The sequence below is a fragment of the Gorilla gorilla genome, chromosome 2, assembly GCF_029281585.2.
Source record: "Gorilla gorilla gorilla isolate KB3781 chromosome 2, NHGRI_mGorGor1-v2.1_pri, whole genome shotgun sequence".
Taxonomy (NCBI): Eukaryota; Metazoa; Chordata; class Mammalia; order Primates; family Hominidae; genus Gorilla; species Gorilla gorilla.
In genome coordinates this window covers 148,228,969-148,246,872 of record NC_086017.1, presented here as the reverse complement: position 1 = coordinate 148,246,872, position 17,904 = coordinate 148,228,969, and positions in this window count along the sequence as shown.

The following is a 17,904-nucleotide window of genomic DNA, read 5'->3' as shown; positions in this document are numbered from 1 at the left end:
TTGAGAACAAATGTGCTGCATTCTTAATCTTTTAAGGTCAAATGACACTTTCTAGGTGTGAGACAGGAAAAATTTGAAATGGGGATGCCCATAGAGAGAGCAGGTATATCCTTGTACTCCACAGAAAATGGAAGACTTCAAAGCTGGAGGAGAAGGAAGAGAGTTTTGAGAGAAGAAATAAGAATACACTCTGGAGGAGCCCAAGTCCCTGCCTCTCCCCTCTGGGCCAAGCCCAGGCTGGGCAGAGAGGATCTGAGAGTGGAGGGGACTTGTTGCTCATGCTAGAGTCCTGAGATCAGCCAGCAGCCTTGCAGAGATGACAGTGAAAGGTAATGGGCCTGGATGGAGGAGCCCCAGGAGTCTGTGTGGGCCTAACTGGAGAGCAGAAGATCACTGAGAATGAGCACCCATGAGCCAGCCTGGAGGTAACCACAGCACAAGGCAAGTGAACCTGAGAGCCGAGGCTGGCAATGCTTGCCCAGCCAGATCAGACAAAAGTCTCTGCAACTGAACTCAGGGTGTCAGCAGCAACACAAGAGCAAAAGTGGGGCCAAGTCAACAAAGGAAAATTTCCCTGCTCCCAGAATAAGCAGCGTGCCCAGACTGAGATGGGACAAGAGACAAAGAGGAGCATCTGCAGCAGATGCTACATTGGTGAGACAACCACAGGCCAGACACCTGCTACCCCAAGGCCACTGGATTCTGAAGATTCCCTTGAATAAAATGCATGAGCATGAGGGGCAGAGACCTTGAAATGGTTACATTTTGAACTATAAATAACCAAGGAATTAATATGTTGGGCTAAAAGTCTTGAAACATTGCTAGGCTACACGTTCTTCTAGAATCAAAAATAAGAATTTGCAAACTGAATTCAATGTTTGAGAAATTTTTAGTTTCATTTCTCCTCATCTGAGTCTTATTGTACTATGAAACTCACAGTCATTGTACTTGCTTCACAGTTCTTATTGTGATTAAATGAGGCTCCTTCTGTAAGGTCCTTAACCCTGGGCTTGGAGCATAGTAAGGACTCACAAATGTTAATAACCCCCACCTGCCTTTGTCTATGCCTTTCAGAGTTAATACCTGTGGGCTAGAGCAAGGAAAGTGAAAGAATGCAGGAAGCAAACACTCACTCTCAACCTTGGAGCCGCGCTTAATCCCCTGGTAGCCCTAAGGCTGGTGAAGCCTCCCAGACACTGACACCCCACTCTTGTATCTCTTCTCTGTACAGTCAGGCAAGCTTGGCCTCTCACTCTGACACCCACAGGGAGTCCCTTTGTTAATCACACCCTTTGTCTCACTTGGCCCAAAACACCAGCATTTAAGATCACTAAATCACCCTCTCTCTTTCTTTATCCCATGTCAAAATGAAACTGCATTCACTCTGCTATGAATATTAAATAAATAATGCCATTACTCAGACATTGCATGTTCAATTCAGCTTGCCTAAAGAGAGGTAATGCAGAAAGACCCCAACAAGGAGACAAAGATCTTTAGATTGAGTCCAGAAAGACAAATTCAAAACCTCTATGGCCAGATTGTGACAGCCTTCTCAAGAAGTTTCTTCTACCATCAGTAGGACTCTAATTTCGTAGCCATGTAACAGGCTGATTCCCTCATTTTATAGGCCTTCAGCTGAGTCTGCAATGTGAGGTATCAATTTCTTCCTTCAAGAAAAAGATGAGCTACTAGGCAACAGAAGATGAGATTTTTGCGAAAACGTTAGAAGAATTTTATAGCCTGTTTGTGTCTTCCATACCACCCATTGACAGCAGGGCCTCCATAAATGCTTATTAAAATTAATATTGTTTGAGCAAGTCAAAGGAGAAGAAAATACTTCTGCAAATCTATGCATAATATAACTCTCTCCTGCACAGAGCCTGGGATGAGGAACGTGATGGATGTGATGGAAAGAACATTGTGCAGAGAATAAATAAACTGTATCCAAACGGCATTTGGAATAACACTCCCAGGAGTGGATAGGCCTGGGTTTAGGAATCTGACTGTTCATTCACTCCATCTCTATAATTTACCTGAGGCATCCACACACATAATATTACCATCTGGTATAATGATGCTGATTTGGTAAAATCTCAAGTCAAACTAGAGCTTGCCCAAGGCATAGTGACAAGTGTGTAGTCAGCATCTGCTATCACACATTTCACCTCTATCAAAGGCATTAGCCTCTCTGCCAACTCCAGAACTACAAAGAAGCCTTTTCATAATTCAGTTTGATCTACAATCACTGTTAGGGGGTCTCTTGCATACTTGTGTCAATTTTAACCACCCATCAGAGAATCCAACAACTATAATAGTAATACATACAAATATGACACTTTATAATTTACAAAGGAATCTTACCAACTTTACGATCATTCTTTCAGCATTATAAGAGTAGGTGTGATTACCACTATTTCACAGGTGAGGAAACTGAGGCTCATAGAAAATTAATGACTTGCCCCTGATCACAAAGCTAGTAAGTGGTAGACCCAAGATTTGTACCCAGGTCTCTGGTGTTGTGTCTGTGTTCATTCCAGCAGATCCTGTGTATTATTCAGGGCCTAGTGATATTATTCCCAGTCATTCACTTTTGCCCATGACCTTTCCCCACTTCTCAGGCAATAGCTAGGGCAGTCTGGGCTTACTGAATTGGAAAGGAAAGGCATAAAAAATAAAGAACAAAAATGAGTTTCTAGCTTTTAAGTTTTGAAATTTCTGGCAGAGAACATAGCATAAAAATCTCAAAATCCTTGCTTCTGAGTACAAAAAGCCAGGCTTCTACAAACAGTAGAATTTAGAAGACATGACTGAGAAAAGAGAAAGTTAATTTTGCCACCCAAGACTCCACAGGCCAGGAGGAAACAAAGATGTTCAGGGAGAGTCAGAGATTAATGCAGAAGTGGGACTCTGCACCCTCAGGTGAGAGTTCTAGGTCCAGGAGCCAGAACTCGCAGGGAGCAAACCTTAAGGTATTCCGCCATGATCGCCACCTCCTGGAATTCACATCCTTGCCTAATTCCCTCTGCTGAGTGTAGGTGGACCCTGTGACTTGTTTCTAACCAATAGAATACAGCAAAGGTAAGAGATGTACATGATTATGTGCATGTGATTATGCTACATACAATTATAGTGCCCATCTTGCAAAGAGACACTCTTCCTTGCTGGCTGTAAATAGCCAGCTGCTGTGTGCATTACCTATGGAGAGGACCATGTGGCAAGGAACTGAGAGCAGCTTCCAATGAACAGCCAGCAAGAAACTGAGACCCCCTCCCAGTCTGGCAGCCTGCAAGGAACTGAATGCTGCTAACAACCATGTGAGCTTGGAAGCAGATTTTTCCCCAGTTGAGCCTCAGATGAGAACTCAGTCCTGGCCAACACCTGGACTGCAGCCTTGCAAAGGACCCAGCTAAGCAGTGGTCAGACTTCTGATTCGCAGAAATCATGAGATAATAAATATATGTTGTTCTAGTTTGTGATAACAGTTGTAGAGCAATAGAAACTAATACAGATTAGTTCAGGGATCTGTAGGAGAAGGGATGTTTGTCATTCCCAGGAAAGACCCAGCCGGGTAAGTGAGGTTCCTAAGAGTTTCATAGCCCCAAATATGGTACAGATGTAGTGGAGCAAAATGGTAGCAGGACACATTTGAGCAAACAGAGCCTGCCATAGCCAACCCTGAGTCTTCCTCGGCCTTATAGAGGCTCAGGAGTACAGCCAGGGGGCTCAAGGATGTGGCTTAGGAGGGACAGAAGATAAGGAGGGTCCCTGTGGTCAAGACAAGAAAGGCACAGACCAATGGCACAGACATCTCAGCAGGTCAGTAGGATGGATGCCAGGAACCAAACCAGAGGAAGACAGTTACACATCTCAGATGCCAGCAGGGACTTTTGCTGTGACCAGACACCAGGAGCTCTCCACCAAGCTGAGGTAAATTGATGCTGCTCCAGGGTAAGAGTGGGAGTTCCTGAACAATAGTGTTCATTCTGGAAATGACTGCATTTACCTGGAAGTGATTGCAAGCACATGTTCTGCCATCAGTGGAGAGAGAAGGCAAGTAAACAACCTGCTACTATAGGCTGATGAGTGCTGGATAGCAAGAAACCCAGGCATCTTGGGGATGTAGGGAGGGATCAGTAAAGTTTTCTTAGAGGAAGTAACACCTGAGTGGAGGGTTATTTTTGCTTTTTTAGAGACAAGGTCTTACTATGTTGCCCAGACTGCAGTGCAGTGACTATTCACAGGTGCAATCATGGCACACTATAGCCAGAGCGGAGTTTTAGAAAATAAGTCATAATGAGATTCAGTCCATGTAAAACTGCAAACTTTTATGACCCTATGAGTTTAACTTTTCAAATTCTAAGATTCTTTGTTCCTAAAGTCTGAAGATCAAAGCCTCCTTGCTGGCATTGTTATCTACTGGGACCTGCTTGGGAGTGGGAGAACACAAACTAATACAGCTAAAATATATCTGAATCAGCCTCCTATTCTTCCTAATTTCCGACATCTCTGTCATCTCTGCCTTCAGGACTTGCTTCCTTTTTTAATTTACTTCTTTATTTTTAATAAATGTTCTGCACGCACACAGTTTCAAGAGTCAGATCATTTTGTAAGACTTGCATGAAAAATAGCAGTTGTATACACTGCCCCATCCCCTCCCCGCCCCCCAGTTTCACCACCAGAGGAAACAACTTTCAACTTCTAGAAGATGTTTTGGACATTTTTGCCCCTATCTATAAGTAATATGCTGATACTGCTACCTTTCGATTTTTTCATTGCACCATCCACTGGCTTTCCAATATGAAAAATGTGACTTTTTCACCATTCTTTGCAATCACACCACACACACCTACTTCCTATCCTGATCCTCCCAATGGAGTTGGTTCATAATTTTAGTTAAATTCAAAACATTCAGTGTTTACATTATTATGATGATGTAAATGCTATTCACAACTTACTTGTGAGGCTTGTGAGCTATGATTACATTACTTTATAATACAGTTTGTTTTCCCTTGAGTTTACGCTTGTCTTGGTCTTTCGTTTGTTAAGTTTTCTATATCCTTATCATTAATTCAACCTCAAAGTCTTCCCCATATATGTAAACGTCTTCTTACTACGTTCAAACTCATTCAGCATCTAATCATTTTTGCCTTCTTGAATAATTATCTCCTGGTCTTCTGATCCACTATGGCAATCTGAACTGTTTGCACAGCTGTTGTTTTTAGGCTTCCCTTCACTGTCATCCTAGGGATAGCTTTGTTTCCTGTTTTGGATCTTCTGTTTCCTGTATCCCAGTTTGTAGTATTATACCCCATTTCACCACTTTTAGTGCACACACACACACACACACATACACACACACACACACACACTTCCTGGCTTCAGTGTGCTTTTGCTTCCAATAGCCAGCACCTACGGACCTTCTTCAGAAGACTGCCCTTGCCTACTGGAGGTGCTTTGTCTAAAGCCAGAGAACCAAGTGCCTAGGAATTTTTATCCCCCAGCCCCCACCCTCCAGAGCACTGACTAGTATAATTGATTCTTATACTAGTTTGGGAATATGCCAGCCAGCTCCCTTGCCTCAGGTTGGGACAACTCTGAAGTCCTTTATACCACAGAATTCTCCAGTATCAGATAGAAGTCACCCTCCATGAAACGCTGCCTGGAATCGCAACTTGCTTGGCTTCCTCTCTCTTTTGTCCTGCTTCCTCCACTCCTTTATAGGTCTCTTTAATAAATCACTTGCACAAGAATCAATGTCTCAAAGTCTTCGAGGGAGACCATCTGAGACACATATCTTCCTTTTGCTCAGTTTAATTTATTGGTTTGTTGGAACATGTCCTCCAGTAGCTTCCTGAGAAAGGGTGTATGGCATATAAAATTGTTTAGGCTTTCTATCCTTGAAAACATCTTATTCTACTGGCACACTTAATTGATAGTTCAGTTTTTGTGATGGTTAGTCTTATGTGTCAGCTTGGCTAAGCTATAGTACCCACTTACTTAATCAAACTCAAATCTAGATGTTGCTCTGAAGGTATTTTGTAAATGTGCTTAACATCTACGATCAGTTGACTTTAAGCAAAAGAGATTAAGATTATCTTCGATAATGTGAGTGGACTTCATCAAATCCATTGAAAGGCTTGGAAAGCAAAAACTGAGGTTTCCTGGAAAAGAAGAAATTCTTCCTCAAGACGACAACAATAATTCCTGCCTGGGTCTACAGCGACCCTACAGATTTTAGACTTGCCTGCCCCCATGATCACGAGCCAATTACTTGAAATAAATCTATTTGTATATATTTTACATATATAATGTTACATACATAGTCATCCCTCAGTATCCATGCGAGATTGGTTCCAGGACCTCCTGGGATACCAAAATCTGAGAATGTTTAAGTCCCTTATATAAAATGGCATAATATTTGCATATAACCTAAGCACATCACCACATAATGACATTTTGGTCAACAATGGACCACTTATACAAAAGATTATAATACCATGCCCTTACTATACCTTTTCTATGTTTGGATACACAAACACTGTCAACAAATTAACTGAGTGTGGTTCCAGGCACCTGTAATCCCAGCTACTCAGGAGGCTGAGACAGGAGAATCCCTTGAACCTGGGAGGCAAAGGTTGCAGTGAGCCGAGATCATGCCACTGCACTCCAGCCTGGGCAACAAGAGCGAAACTCCATTTCAGAAAAAAAAAAGATACACAAATACCACTGTGTTATGATTATTTACAGTATTCAGTACATAACATACTGTACAGGTTTGTAGCTTAGGAGCAATAGGCTGTACCATAGAGCCTAGTAGTAAACTATACCATCTAGGTTTGTGGAAGTACATTCTGTAATGTTCACATAACAACAAAAGGGCCTAGTTATACACTTCTCAGAACATATCCCAAGCTTTAAGCAATGCATGACTGTACTTTAAATCATCTCTAGACTACATATAATGCCTAATGCAATATAAACAGCTGTTATACTGTATTATTTTTAATTTGTATCTTTTCATTGTTGTGAGGGGTTTTTTTGGTTTTGGGGATTTTTTTAAACATTTTTGATCCAGGGTTGGTTGAATCTGCAGATATAGAACCACAGATACGGAGGGCTGACTGTATATCCCATTGGACATATCATATTGGTTTCTCTGGAGAACCATGACTGATACAAGCGGGCATCAAAGTCATCTCATCTCAATATTTTGATGTTTTATTTTATATCCTACAGTAACTTCCAGTGTCACTGTTGAGATTTCCAATACTATTTGATTCCTGACCCTCACAACATAACCTGCTTTTTCTCTCTAAAGGCTTTTGGCATCTTTCCTCATTCCCAGTGTTCTAAAATTTTATAATGCGTCTTAGAGTTGGCTGATTTTCTCTCATTGTGTTTGACACTCAGTGGGACCTCTCAATCTGTATAATCAAGTTTTTAATTCTGAAAAATTCTCTTGAGTTATTTATTTAATAATGTATTCTTCTTTGCTATCTCTATACTCTCTTCCTTTGACTTTTATTATTTGGATGTTGGACCTCCTATACTGGTCCTATAACTTTCTTATATTGTCACTTCAATTTTCTATTACTAGAATTTTTCTTCTACCATTTGAAAGATTTCATCAAATTTTTCTTCTAACCCTTCTATTGAATGTTTACTTTTATCTCACATGTTTTTAAATCCCAACAGTTCTTTGTTTAATAGCAATCCGTTTTTTGTTGTTTGTTTGTTTCATGGCTGACTTTTTTTTTTTTTTTTTTTGAGGCAAGTTCTTACTCTGTCACCCAGGTGGAGTGTGGTGGCATGATCACACCTCACTGCAGCTTCCAACTCCTGGGCTCAGGCAATCCTCCCACCTCAGCCACCCAAATAGCTGAGACTGCAAGGGCACACCACCAAGCCCAACTAATTTTTGTATTTTTTGTAGAGACAAGATCTCACTATATTGCCCCAGTTGGTCTCAAACTCCTGGCCTTAAGTGAAATTCCTGCCTCAACCTCCCGAAGTGTTGGGATTACAGGCATAAGCCACATACCTGGACTGCAATATCTTCTTTTATCTCTCTGAGAATATTATTGACAGTTGTTTTTCATAACTTTTCTTGGTACAGAATTATTTATTTCAAAATATTTGTATCTGTTTTAGTCTCTCTGTCTTGGCCAATTTTCTGTTGCTTGTAACAGAATACCTGAGACTGAGTAATTTATAAAGAAAAGGCATTTAGGCCAGGCACAATGGCTCACACCTGTAATCCCAGCACTTTGGGAGGCTGAGGCAGGCGGATCACTTGAGGCCAGGAGTTGGAGACTAGCCTGGCAAATATGGTGAAACCCCATCCTCACTAAAAATACAAAAATTAGCTGGGTGTGGTGGCAGGCACCTGTAATCCCAACTACTTGGGAGGCTGAGGCAGGAGAATCACTTGAACCCAAGAGGTAGAGGTTGCAGTGAGCCAAGATCATGCCACTGCACTCCAGCCTGGGGGACAGAGGGAGACTCCATCTCAAAAAAAAAAAAAAAAAAAAAAAAAGAGGCATTTATTTCTTACAGTTCTGGAGGCCAAGTCCAAGGTCTTTTCTTCTACATCTGGTGAGGAACTTCTTGCTGATAAGGATACTCCACAGAGTCCTGAGGCAGTGTAGGGCTTCACACAGCAAGGGAGCTGAGTGTGCTAGCTCAGGTCTCTCTTTCTCTTCTTATAAAGCCACTAATCCTATTCTCATGATAACCCATAAATCCATTAACCCATTTCCATTACTCCACTAATCATGAATGGGTTAACCCATTCACGAAGGCAGAGCCCTCGTGACACAACTGTCTCTTAAAGGCCCCACCTGTGAATACTATCACATGAGTTTTGGAGGGAACAAACAGTCAAACCATAGCACCCTCTCTTACATCTAAGAAGATTTCTTCATAACATGGAGATCCTAGACCATCTGCTCCCAAGATTGCGACTCTAAAAGTGTCATTGGAAGTCCAAAGTATGTAGTGGGAGTTCATCAACTCTCATCTTCACAGTCAGGTAATCTGGCTGGGCTATTTGTCAGCCGACCCTGGGTGTCAGCATCTTTAAGTCTTTCCTTTCAGTCTGATGAGACTCCTAGGAGACATTTCTTCTGGTCTCCTACATGGACATGAGGGTTCTGGTATCAGTTGAGTTGCTTCTTGGATTTACCTATTGCTAAGTTAGGATTTAGCTTTTTCAAGTCAGTCAAGGCCATTGCCACTTGCCCACCTGCTTTCCACCCGTGATATTTGGTTGACTTGGTTGATTCCCTTTCTTTGTCTTTGTGAATTTATAAGTTTCAAAAACCCTTTTATTCATGAGCTTACAAGGAAAAAGCAAGGTGAAATAGGTGTGTTTTCATTCAATCTACCAACTCTATCTGGAAGTCCTCTGAGGCATTTTAATCCTTCAAACTAGACTGTATCTGACTAAGCCTTCCTTCTCTTGAGCCTTCAGAAGCTGGATTCGTTTCCCAGGGCTGTCATAACAAAGTACCAAAAACTGGGTGGCTTAAAATAAAAGAAATGTATTGTCTCACACTCTGAGGGATTAGAAGTCCAAAACCAAGTGTCAGCAGGTTTGGTTCCTTCTGAAGTCTGTGCGGGATAGTTTATTCCATGCCTCTCTCCTAGTTTCTGGTGGTTTGCTGGGAACTTTTGGCTTATAGATGCATCACTCCAATCTCTGCCTTCGTCTTCATATGGCATTCTTCCTGTGCCTCTCTCTTCACATCGTCTTCCCTCTGTCCTTGTCTGTCTCTGTATTCACATTTCCCCCTTTTGATCAGGACACCAGTCGTATTGGATTAGGGCCCCGATAATGACCTCATTTTAATTTGATTATCTTTATAATGAACCTATTTCCAAATGAGGTCACATTATGAAGTTTTGGGGATTAGGACTTCAATGTGTCTTTATTGAAGGACACAATTCAACCCATAAAGGAACCAACTTACCTTTCTTTCCTCACATTCAAGATGACACCCAGTACAGAAGGGCCACCTGCTTAAATGTGTCTGCTGTGAAAACCTCAGCCACTGAAGTAAATGTTGGTCTCTCTGTGAAGTTGATGTATCTGAAAATCGCAGCATTGTATGGAACGGACAGCAAATAAGTGAGGAGCAGCGCTAACATGGATGGCCTCAGAGGGCCCCTGTCTGGGTTCCTCATATCTGATGTGAGGACACTGACTCCCAGAACAGGGAAGGGCTATAATTCACTAGATATTTGTCAGACAAATAAGTCAGTCCATTTACAGTGATTATTGTTGATGTTAGGAACCCTGGTTTGGAGTCAGGAAACTTGATAGTCTGAATAGATTCTATCTTACCTCAAGTTTGACCTTTCTTGATGTTTCAAAATTCATGTGATTTTTGCATTCTACCTGATAATATGTGCTTATTTGTTTTAATGTTCAAATAAAACTTTAAATAACTTGCCTTAGAGTATATTTAATTCTCTTGGAGAAGATGCTGTGTTTTCATCCTAAGGCTTTGTGTAACCCTAACACAATTTTATAGATACCTTATTTGAGACAGCCCTGGTGAAATGCAGATGAATTAATAGCCTGTAAGACTCTCTCCCTCCCACAGTTCTGTAAGAACATACTTTCTAACCAATAGCAAATCCCAAAGAGATTATGAGAGGCACAAGAGGAGTGCCTTGTCTTTGTAGACTCATCCCACATGGCAACACAAGCCTTAAGAAAGGAAGGCTGGAGCCTCCAAGACAGCCATGAGGAGGAACCAAGCCTAACTTGAACTCTGGTTCACTTGTGCTCCCTGTCCAGAGGTAGAACGATGTAGTGGTGAAAAATGCAGGTTTGGCCCCACAGACCAAGGATGACTCCTGTTTCTGCCACTTCCCAGCCACATGATCCAGGGCAAACGAATATTAATTATTCTTTGGAAATCTAGCTTGAGAGTCAATCTTATCATCCCCCAGGACCGTGGCTGACTTCTGCCTGGACAGAATGCATGAAGCAGCTAAGGATTCTAAAAGTAAAATGCTAGCAAACAGATTGGGGAAGGAAACCAGAACTCGAAGAACTAGAAAAAAAAAATAGTGAGTTTCCTGGTTTTATCCCTCAATACCTCTGAGCCTAGATTCAAAGTTAATCTGAAACCTGAGCTGTAAACTAGATGAGGATGGAAAGAACTCCAAGAGAAATGTCTAACTCCAACCTGAGGCCTAAGAAAGAAAGCCCCTATAGGTCAGAGAGAGTGGGAGAAATAGAAATTGCTTTTCATTCAGTTTCTAGCCCCCAGGCAATATTCTTCCCTTACAACATGGGCAATGGGAGCAGTAACCAGGCAGGCACCTAAACTCCAAGAGTGGGGAAGCCCCCTCTCTCTGACCCAGGAACTGGGGTCTGCAGAGCATGGAGAGAATCCCCGTTGCTTTTTTTCTGTATGTGGTTGCTCGCCTGATGGCTCTGGATGCAGACACAGTCTCAGGAAATACATAGCAGAGTAGGGAAACTAAAGCCCCAACTTCCTAGCGAGACCAGGAGGGGAAGACCAATAAATGGGAACCAATAAATGTCAGGGACAGAAGACCCAATCCTCAGCTACAAGAACAAGTCCTGACAAGTCTAACTATAGCAATTCACTGAAGTCTTACTGGGCCTAACAGCAAGTGGTTTAGGTACGAACAGGGAATGCAGTTCTAGCCAATGAGAAATGAAAGAAAGGCTCCCAGGGTGTGGAGTGGGGCGTAAGGCAGATTTAGGTAAGTGTTTTTTTGCTTTGGAAAGGAGAGGGTAAGAGACAGTCCTGATAGTACGCATCATGTCTGTGGACTGGAGCCACAACAGCCATGCTGGGACCGTGATCAGAACTAGCAAAGGACCAAGCTGACCCTCTGATACTGGCAGAATGGAAAAACGAACAGAACCCAGAGCCACGGAGTTAACCAGCCTGGAGGTGCCCAACCATGACGTTTTTGTTATGAGAGACAATATATTTTTTCTGTTTTTTTGAGCCAATGGAGGCAGGACTTTCTAGAACTTGCAATCAGAAGTTACCTAACAATAATACCTGCTAAGGTGCATATGAGGTAAAAAGTTCGCTAGAGCAGGAACATAAGGTCAGATCCCCACCTGCCCAACCCAAACTTGACCTCACTTTATATTGTTTTAGGTCCCACCTCTGAAACCGGGAGTGTAGGAAGTCTTTCTCAAGGTTCAGAGGATGTATTCACTTCAGGGGAAAGAACAAAGACAGTATCTGGAACAAGGAATGAAGGGAGACCCTCTCTTCCATGACCAACCACAGATATTTGCAGCATCCTTATAATGTCTTCCTGGGCAGCCAACAGGCCGTACCACTGGTGCTAACCCAGGTGCAGAAATTGTGAGGTCAGCTCGCTAAGGGAAGCTAGAGACACCCCATGTGCTAAAAAGAAAATAATTTACTACATGGATTACTCAAGTAATGAGGCTTTAACCACTGTTTCATTTTCATCAAATAGATATTTGATAAATGTATAAACAAATAATTTTATAGGAAAAATAGCCCATGAATTTAAAATTCTCATCTATTTATATCCACCTACATTTTTTCCAGACTCTTCAAAGCACAGACACCATTTATATAAAGTTTTAAGAGTGGTATTTTATTCTGCATTCTGCTTTGCTTTGCATTTAACATTGTGATGTATAGACATTTTTACATATGAGCACAATTCACGTATTTTTCCATTTTAATGTTCACAGAGAATTCTGATACACTGTGGTTCACTTAACCATTCCCACTCACTGGGCATTTTGGTCACTTTCCATCTTCCCCTATTATGAACATCCTACCATACATAGCTCTCTATAATGGCTTTTTTAAAATTTGGATTATTACCTTAGGGTATATTCCCAAAAGTGGGATTATACAGTCAAAGGGTATGAATGTTTTCATATTCCTTATTGCAAACTGCCAGCTTGTACTTCAGGAAAATAGTAACAACTTACAGAACAGCCAGCCTTGTATGTGGATTTTATGTGCAGAATCTAATACAATGGGTTTTATTGATCTTATTTATTTTTATTAATTTAAAGTTGACACCTCATAGCTGTTCAAATTTGTATTTCTTTGTTATTCAGACTGAACATTTTTTCATGTTAATTACTATTTGTAAAAAATAAAGTCTGGGCATGGTGGCTCATGCCTGTAATCTCAGCACTTCGTGAGGCTGAGGCAGGAGGATTGCTTGAGCCCAGGCATTCAAGACCAGCCTGGTTAACATAGTGAGACCCTATCTCTACAAAAAATTTTGAATATTAGCCAGGAATGCTAATGTGGACACCTGTGGTTCCAGCTACTCTGGAGGCTGAAGCAGAAGGATTACTTGAGTCCAGGAGTTCAAGGTTACAGTGAGCTATGATCATGCCACTGCACTCCAGCCTGGGCAACAGACCAAGACCCCATTGGTTAATTAATTAATTAACTAGTTAATTAATTAAAATTTAAAAAGACATTCTAATAGGGCAAATCTATCCGTTATGATAATATGACATTAATTGTAAAGGTGATACTAATGAAGATATCTTCCTTTCTTTATAGGTAAACAATATCTTCATTTCATTTGATAAATTATCAAGTAGAATTCAGGTCTCTCTTTATGGTTGATTCCTTATCTATTTTAGACTGTAAGCTTTATTCATAATAATTAAAATAATTTGCTAATTTTTTATGTCATTTAGTCTCTTTTCTCATGACCAAAAGTCATAACTCTTTTATAATTGATTTGATTCACTTTGTTTCTGATGATATATTCCATTGCTTTTTTTTTTTTTTTGAGACAGAGTCTTGCTCTGTTGCCCAGGCTGAAGTACAATGGCACCATCTCAGCTCACTGCAACCTCCGCCTCCCAGGTTCAAACAGTTCTCCTGCCTCAGCCTCCCAAGTAGCTGAGATTACAGGCACGTGCCACCATACCCAGCTAATTTTGTATTTTTAGTAGAGATGGGGTTTCACCATGTTGGCCAGCCCGGTCTCAAACACCTGGCCTCAAGTGATCCACCCATCTCAGCCTTCCAAAATGCTGGAATTACAGGTGTGAGCCACCACACCCAGCTGATATCTTCTTTTACTTTAAATATCACAAGTACATTTCTCCTCCATTGTAGTTATAAATATGCTATTTCATTCTCTTTTGATTTTGTTATGGTTTGTTTTATGGCCATTTATGAGGTGCAAACCTGAGTTTGCAGGCAGTATTCAAACCATACTGCCTGGATTTCTGAAATACGTGGCTAAATTCTTCCTTTATAACATTAACTGAAAACAAAAGCATGCAGCCATTTAGTTCTGTGATTGCAATGTTGATGCAGAGCAGCTCAGAGGTCAGGGTGCTACAGTGCCATATGCATGATTTCCTACTAATCAGAAAGACCAAGTAGAAACATTTCAGAAGCATCATGAGATGAAGAAAATGCGCACATACACACACACTTTTTTTAACTTTTATAAGCTCAGGGCTATATGCGCAAGTTTGTTATATAGGTAAACTTGTGTCATGAGGTTGTTGTACAATTATTTCATCACCCAGGTATTAAGCCTAGACCCATTACTTATTTTCCCTGATTCTCTCCCTCCTCCCACCCTCCACTCTCCAATAGGCCCCAGTGCACACACACACTTTTAATGCATGTATTTCTGTATTATTTCTTACAACTGTGTATGAATCTAAATTAATTCAAAATAAATTTAATAGAAAAACTTTTTTTTTTCTTTTTCTTTTTTAGATGGAGTCTCACTCTGTCGCCCAGGCTGGAGTGCAGTGGTGTGATCTCTGCTCACTGCAAGCTCCGCCTCCCGGGTTCATGCCATTCTCCTGCCTCAGCCTCCCAAGTAGCTGGGACTACAGGCGCCCGCCACCACACCTGGCTAATTTTTTGTATTTTTAGTAGAGACGGAGTTTCACTGTGTTACCCAGATGGTCTCGATCTCCTGACCTCGGGATCTGCCCGCCTCAGCCTCCCAAAGTGCTGGGATTACAGGCGTGAGCCACCACACCCAGCTGATATTTTCTTTTTAACGTAAGACTCCCAATGAAAGTCTAGACTCTCAGTAAAAGTCTAGAAGCTTGGAGCATGGCTATGCTTTATCATCAATTCCCCGATACTTAAAGCAAGGGCCACCAAGTTGTGAAGTCTTTATCCTCAACCACCCATTATTTGAGGAATCAGTCTTCAAACACTGCAATGTTAAGGCCCAAGGCAGGTTCCAAGGTACTGGTTTTTAGCCATATTACTAAGTATTTTTAAGGACCGCAAGCAATCTTGCTTGAAGGTAGGGCATCAGCTGTCAAGGAAACAACTTATAACAGAGAAAATTAATATTTTTAAGCTAAAAGCTCCTTCCCATTGCTACAGGTGAAGTTTAATTTTTGAAGCTGGAAAACTGTCACTTCAGCAACCAAGTGGATTTTATGTCCTAGAGTTTAAGCAGGAATTTGTTCTTAGGCAGGTCTTCTCTTTCTTCAGGGAGGGCCCACTATGATGACCTTTTTAGTCATGCAGACAGCGATAAAGCAATTTCTTACTCCTTTTACTGGGAACAACCATGAATCAGTCTATGCTTCTGACTGAGATGTTAAGTATTCTGCTCAGTAATGAAAATGTGGTTTCTGTTCCATCAGGATTGTGCCCTTGCAATTAAGTTATTTTAAAATATAAATTTAAATTGTCCAGTCCCTAAAAAGTATTGCTTGTTCATGAGAGATATTTGCTTATTCCCAGTAGATTGTGAGACCAGCCCATGCCAGGTGAAACATGAGGCCTGATTATCTGCTCACGGGGAGGAAAAAGAACCTGGGCTGGGCTTGGCAGGTGCTTCCTGGCCTGGCCTGTTGGGACCCCACACTCAAGGCTCTGCTCCTGCTGCCATTGCCACCTCTATCTCAGCAATCCCAGGGCCCTGAAGCAGTCCAACCATTAAGAGAACAAGTGTGAGTTTGAACCCCAATCTTACCACTGTACTCCTGTATGACCTTGGGCAACTCACTTTACTTCTCCTGTCTCAGTTTCTCATCTGCAAAATGGGGAAGATAATACCTACCAGAGGGGTGCTAGGAAAGTGTGAGTTTCCTCCCCTGCCCCCATCCTGGATTGAAGGACTTTGCCATCCTATACATACAAACTGACCTCTAGTCAGTCAAAGTGGCTGATGAGCGGTAAAGAAAACCCCACCCACCCCTCCAATGGATACACCTGCAGAACCAGTTCCCTCCAGCAGCCATCTAGATGCTAACAAGTGTGGGGAGGGCCTGGCCCCACACCCTGGATATAAAGATGTGGGCTGGGGATATTGCTGTGTACCTGGATCCCCCAGATTATATGGGAAATCTTCCTTCTGATCCACCCCTCCTCTCAGGTGCACAGAGTTGCAGCCTGTGCCAAGGCTGACCTTAGTCTTCCACATATTCTGGCCGAGGAAGCATGAAAATGGCTGGAGGGCAAATAGCCTTTGCCCCATGGACCACCATCACTGAGCTTCCTGTTCAAGCCCTTGCTTAGTTAGCCTTCTTGGGCCAAGACCAACACCCATGGGCTCTGCTCTTCCCCCACATCCCTGGATCATCCCTCTGCTCCTTGAAAGAAATCTCCCTGCTCCCAGAGGCCCCTGCACTCCCCTAACACACATACATACATACACTGTATCTTGCCCACATCCCCTTCACCAGTTCTGTGTGTCAGTCCGCAGATTCTTCTCCCAAAGTGTGCTTTATTCTAAGGGATCTTACCTTGCAGTGTTCAGAGGACAGCCCCTGGCCTGCTGGCACCTTTAACCAGAAACAGTAATAGACAGAAGTCCCTGGGAGTTTATGTCCCTGGGGCTGCCCAAAGTTAATGCATGAGTGGTGCAAGGGTATGAAAGCCAGCTCCTTTGCCTTGATGAAAGGCAAAAGAATGCACCAGAGTGTTCCAATGGCTCCTCAGACCAAGGCTGCAACTTCACCTACAATTGCATTCTTCCTCTTCTTTCTTGTCCTGCTTGTCCTTCTCCCTCGCTGTCCTCCCCTAGGTGCACTTCCTTAGCAAATCTCTTGCACACTCTCTCTCCTCTCAGGATCTGCTTCTGGGCAACCTGACCTGAGACACGACACTAGCTTGTCACACACTCTGATGAGACAGAGGCCCACTGGTGGAGCCCACTTAGCCATGTATGTGATCTCAGTTGTGTGTATGCACAAGCACATTTGTGTGAAAGATAGTGTGAGAACAGGTGTATTGGTGTGTAAGTTTATAAGTGTATAAGTGTGTTGCTTGAGAATGAGTACATGCATATTCTGCAGGACCAGTGTGTTTGTCTGTATGTGTACATGTGTCCAGATGTGTTTAGGCATTTCTGTCTGTAAATGTGGATGTAAGTGAGGGGTGTGTGTACTACTATGTGTGCATGGAGGAAGTGGTGGGTGTGTGTGCACATGCACACACGCTTGTGTCTAGCTCCACTACTTGGGGGTCAAGGGCAGAGGTAACTTGAAGCATCATAACATCTCTGCAGTCAGCAGAACCCACAACCTTCTGATAGTCCAAGGAACAGCTGGATCCTGGGTCACATGAAACGCATTTCATTATAAACATGGCCCCATTTCTCAGTTAAGCAAACATCAGATCCACTTCCACACTGACACCTAAATGAAAGATTTAAAAAGGAAAGCCTGGGGTAAATGAAACCTGGCCACCTGGACTGAAGGCACCCTCTCCATTTGACTACTTCCGGCACACCCAGGTGCCTGGGAAGTAGCACCCTGGCTCCTACACAGAGGACTGGGGATATAATCTTCTACTTAGTTTTATAAACTTAGGGAAGTTGCTTCTCCTCTCTGTGCCTCTACTTTCTCATCCGAAAATGGAGATAATAATAGTGTTATTAGGTAATAAGTGTATA